Genomic DNA, 5,619 nt, shown 5'->3' with positions numbered 1-5,619 from the left:
CATGAGTGATTTGTGTTACGCAAAGTTACCGAGGATGCGAGACGTTTCTAAGTTGGGCGGGGGAGTGATATCCGCACTGTCTCAAAAGGCAGAAACGCGGCTCAGGGGGGCACCCCTCTAGAGCACGTCGATGCCTGGGGGGCCCTCTCTATCACTGCCTAGAGCGATGCAATGGAGCAGAGAGAGCCTCACAGAAGCAATGGAATGGCGGTTGCTTATGAGACGGAAGACAGCTGTGCTGTCTAAGACAGTCCTGACCACCCGCCTGCTGGGAGCCAGGAGCTGTGAGTTTTAAGGAAGGAGACTAACCTCCATCCTCGGCAGCTTGGGAAATGCGAAACGGATTTCCGGTGGACTGATACAGGGTGCAGAAGTGGGAACAAACACACAGCCTCTTTTGATCAAAGTCTTAAAGGATGATTTAATTCTTCTTTTCCCAAGCAGAATGCAATTTTAGGTCACTCGTTACATCCCAAGAGAAACCCATAAAAGCATTCTTCAACAGGTCGACACTACAGAAGTTCCTAATCCAAATTTTAATCTTTCAAAGTATAATTAGCCAACTACCTGCACCAAAATTATTTGGGGTACAGGTTCCTGGGCCGCACTCCAAAGGCAGTGAATTTGCAGAAGCCCAGAGATCTGTATTTCTAACAAGTTCCTTAGCTGGTTCCCTAAGGGTGGTCCCGTAAGAATTTCCCATCGCCCAGCGACATCGCAGCCGTCACAGCGTTATAGTGCACGACCCACTGTCCCTCGCATTCTTCTTCCCAGGAGCATGCTCAGATAAGGAAGAAGGCCTGAGTCATGGACGCTGCGCTTCCAGACCACAGGAAAGGAACAGTCTCGGGCTTATCCTCTGTGCCTTAGAAAGACAATAACAGTCCCTCAAAATTGCCTGAAATGTTGAATTAAATTGCACTTAAATGTGGTAGGAGAAAATTACAGTCAAGTTTGAGTCAAAAGATCTATTAGCCTGTGACCTTAAAGAAACCACTTAATTTATCCACATCAATCATCTCAGCTGTGAAGTCGGAATAAAAACTTGACCCCGCTCGCCTACAGGCTGGTTTTGAGAAGCGAATGAGGTGAGAGACATGAGAAAGATTTGGAAATTACAAAATGCAACATAAATATAAATTAATGAAACAAGAATACCTATTATGTCACCTGATCGTTATAACAACTCCAGGAAGTGAGCAAGAGTTATTATCCCCATTTACTGACAGGGAGAAAAAAAAAGCAGAAAAGAATTGTCTACGGCCATGCCACCCTGAACACGCCCGATCCCGTCTGATCTCGGAAGCTAAGCAGGGTCGGGCCTGGTTAGTACTTGGATGGGAGACCACCCAGGAAGACCAGGTGCTGTAGGCGTTAAAAAAAAAAAAGAATTAAGCTACTTGCTAAGTCCCTCAAAAACTAGTCACCAAGGCAAGCTCAGAACACAGACCTCGCCTACGCTGGTTGCCCCCCAACGCTGCTTGTGCTCTCTGTGCAGTCTCCCCAAAACCACTCCCTGCCCTTCCGTGCATCACACAAGCTCCTGTCCTCTGACTTCAGGTTGGACTGGCCACTGGGAAGACCAGAGGTGGGAAGGGAGAGGGGCCGGGGTCTTTCTTCGGCCGTCCGCTCCCTGCCTCAGCTCTGCAGCTCTGGCAATGGCTGGTCCTGCTACCACCTCAGCTCAGGTCTGGAGCCTCCTTCCACAGTGACAAGGCCCCACGGGGCTCCAGTCACACCGGACCCCGTGCTCAGCCTTGCTCTCCAGACCGAGGAGGTATGGCAGCATCCTGCAGAGGCCCACCTCCCTGATGCCCCCGCCCTGCTTGCTCACCTCCAGATAGCACCTTCCTTCAATCCCCTACACAGGCCCAGGCGAGCGTGCCGTCTCTTTTCTGCTCGGTTCCTGACCTGTGAGCTCCACTGTTCCTAACTAGTTCCCAGGCTGTCAAGGAAACTGACCACCTTGCCTGAAATTCCCATGAGCCCTACCCTCGCTGTTCCCAGACCCCCGCAGGCAGCCCCGGGCGCCTCCACTGCTCTCGAGGCACTGACTCACAGGGTCTGCACCTGTCCTGCTTCAGTTCTTTATCAGCTTAAAAGCTGCCAAGCCCTCCCCTTAGCTCCTGTTTTCCCAGCCTCTCTTCTCCCTGTCTCCGTTGACCTGTCTGCTGTACAATTCGGGTTGAAGAATAACAATGCACATTCTGAGCACCTCAGGGAAAACATATTCTATTCGAATCATGTCTTTCTTTCAACTCTAAATTTGTAAACTATTCTTACTTTAAAAAAAAAGTAATTCTGCCTCAAAGGGATGAAAAATCGACCACCCCATCAATTTTGCCCTCGAGGTTATAGAGACTATTCTTATGCTGGCAGCGTAATCAAGTTCATCTTCTTTCAGACTAGATCACAATTGTTACTAGGCACGTGGGCTGCAAACTCTCTCCGAGGCTGCAATAAATCAGTGGTCCGACACTCTTTTCCACCAGATATTTATGGCAGAAACAGGCACGATAGTCATTCTGGCCTCGAGGGTGCTTTCTCACTAAGGGCTATGAGTTCGCTGCTTAGACGGAACCTGTAATGATAGCCTTGTCTTCTCAGAGTGTGACCGCAGGGAATACATAAAATTAAAGTGCCCTCGCCTTATGTTAGAATCCGCGGCCACAGCTTCCAAGAGCTGACATTTCGTTCAGGGTTTCTGGTTCCTCTCCTCCTCTCCTTGCTGTGAAAAATAATGATCTGTTGATCTCTGATTGTCACTCAAACTGCGGGCCCATGAAGCTAGCATCTGTCTCCTCACTGGCCTCCTCTTCCCTAAATGTACTGGCTGTCACCAGAAAGGAAACAGCACTTTCCAAACCACATTAGTCATAAAGGGCTGACGATAATGACCAACAAACTGAAGCGGATGCTGTACAGGCCTAACAAAGTAACTGGTATTTTTACTACAGTTCACGAGTGTGAGACTTCATAAATGATTTTATGACATTCTGGCTACTGAGCACAGGTACAAATTATCCATGCTCAATTAAAGAAAGATGAAAGTTTAGCTTTCTATAATTAAACCAATAACTTGTTCAGTCTCAGGGCTGAAAATACACATTAAGGATTTGTTTCTTGCGATCCTGAATGAAGAATTAAGGAAGAAAACTCTTCTATCATTGACTTTCTTAAAACTAAGGCCTTTCCATACTGGAAATTGTTAACGAGACTCTTAGACAAGGAAAAAATAAGTCATTCTCATACTTTTTATGGCCGTCATGCAGTGAATGGCTTTCTTCACTATTATATTTTCAGTATTGTACGAACTGGACCACTCTTGGTAAATCGATCTAAATACTTTCTTTGGATCCCGCTGCAAACATTATATGAAATTTAAGGGCTTGAAAAACACCTAAGAGGATATTTTAGCATGAGAGACAAAGCCCAAAGCAGCAGCTCTGCAACTTAACTACCTATTTCCTCGTCTGTAAACGGGGCGCGGAGGTCAGTTTTGTGCTTTAACTCGGCTAGGCTCAGCCCCCACACATCCAAACGTTAACTTAGGTGTTACTATGAAGGTGTTTGCGGATGTCCCTAACGTCCACAGCTTTAAAGTCCGGAGTTGGTCTAAGTGAAGCAGAGTACCCCAGAAAACCCCAGTGGGCCCCGATAGCGAGTCCTGAAGAGCGGCAGCTGAGGCTTCTCCGGGGAGGGGGGTTCCCCCTCGGGCCTTCCGGCCCCTCCCACCTGGCTGCCCTTCGGACTTCAGGCTTGCTGGCCAGGCCCCTCTCGTGTGAACTGGTCAGTTGCTGGCTGGCTGGCTGTCCGTCCGTCTGTCTGTCCGTCCGTCTGTCCGTCCGTCCGTCCATCCTACTGATTCTGTTTTCTGGCTGTATCTGACTGATACAGGGAGATGAAGATGCCTATTCTGCCAGAGAGCTATGAGAATAAAAGGAGATCACGTGCATAAAACTTCTTTTCACACGAAATGAATGTGAGGAAGTGTGTGCAGTATTACCGTCTGACGTGACTAACTCCAATCTAGAAAATCCCTATAAACACGCTTCCCTGGCAGGCCTTATCAAACCGTTGTGTTCTCCACATACTGAGAATTATCTTATATTCTAAGGCTGCTTTTTAACACTACCACACTCTGATTTACAGTCTTGAAGTCTAAGGCAAATAATTATATTGAGAAGTGGTACTCTTCACTGGAAACTGATATTGAACTTGAGACAGTCGTGGACATGGGGATCAGAGGTCAAGGCAAAAGCACAGGGGTGAGGTCAGTGTTCAAACAGGACTCTGGACAAGTCTGAGATAAAGAAGGAGTGTAGAGTCAGAGCTGAAGGATACAAAGTTAACTGGAATCTGTACGGCGTGGCAGGTACCTGCTCTTACCTGAGTCTGGGCCGGCTCAGCTCCCCAAAGCAAGGTGAGGTGATGGGCTGGGAAGGGAGGACCTCTGATCCACGTTGTGTGTCAAATGACCCTCAGAGTCAGGAGCCCTTTTACCTAAGAATCAGGTGACCAGTGGAATCTTGTGGGAGAGAGAATCACCAAATTCATCTCCTTTTCTTTCACGTCATACCGCTAAATTATGTCCTCCAGCCTCCCCTGCAGTGAGATCTGGCCATTAGGCCGAGAGCCACTGGGATGAGGGTGGAGCTTCCCACTGGCTCCTAAGCCCCTCCCACACAAAACTCCTCCTGCTCTTTCTCCCTGAGGTCCAGCTGGAATGGAACCCAAAGCCAGGACTGCCATACGAGCCACATTGAAGACGGAAAGGCCACAGATGAAAGGAGCCTGGGTCCCTGAATCGCCACCTGGAGGAGAGGCATCCAGGAGAGCCGCCTGACCGAGAACTGCGTGAGATTATGATGTTAGCAAGATAAGAACTTGTGCTGTGTTAAGACGCCAAGATTTGGGGGTTTATCTGCTAGATGAGCCATCTAAAAAAAACTGTTGCCAAGTTTGGCATGTGGTTGTAATAAAAACCTCAGATACACAGCATTGGCTTACTCAGGTAGCTGGTGGTAAGGAAACTGTGAGCGGAATCTGAGAAAAGGGAACTCATGCCACACAGGAAAACAACCCAGCACTCAAGCCAATCACTGATTAGAGGCTTGTCTTAAAGTCAGAACAATAGGACAACTACTTTAATTTTCCCCCCAATTTTCCTCTCCATAATGGCCAGATTCCTCTTCCCCATTTCCCACTGCCCCACTTCGCACCTTTCATCAGACTGGTTATCTCATCTGCGGACACCATCCTACCCTCTTCCCATCCAATCGCATCTTCCTCGAGGCCAGAACAAGCCTCAGCTCTGTCCGGCACTCTTAGCACTGTTTTAATGCCTGGTAATCCTGCTCTCCTCTAGGCGTGGACGTTTGATCATACACTGTCCTGCACTGTCCTTTAATCCCTCCCCGCTCCCCCGCAACAGATGCTGTATAAACTTCTTTAGGGCGAGACCAAACCATATATTAATTAACTCTCTCCCACTCGACACCTTCCAGAATGACACATATGCAGAGTGGCTCTCAGTCAGTGTTGAAAATGAATCATATTTCATTCACTCTAATTTTTACAATAAAACCGATAGTCATCTGAGATGGTCGATGAAGGAAA

General features: G+C 48.0%; 1 non-coding gene across 1 annotated transcript; it reads left to right on the top strand.

Moving 5' to 3' along the window:
• The first annotated feature begins 1,255 nt into the window (after positions 1 to 1,255).
• Positions 1,256 to 1,374, top strand: LOC112477544. The gene has a single exon (XR_003045504.1). It is a non-coding gene; the product is annotated as a 5S ribosomal RNA (ribosomal RNA).
• Positions 1,375 to 5,619: the final 4,245 nt, after the last annotated feature.

Source organism: Pteropus alecto, unplaced genomic scaffold (assembly GCF_000325575.1).
Source record: "Pteropus alecto unplaced genomic scaffold, ASM32557v1 scaffold53, whole genome shotgun sequence".
NCBI classification, from domain to species: Eukaryota; Metazoa; Chordata; class Mammalia; order Chiroptera; family Pteropodidae; genus Pteropus; species Pteropus alecto.
The sequence above is the reverse complement of the archived record's forward strand: the minus strand, read 5'-3'. Positions and strand labels throughout refer to the sequence as shown.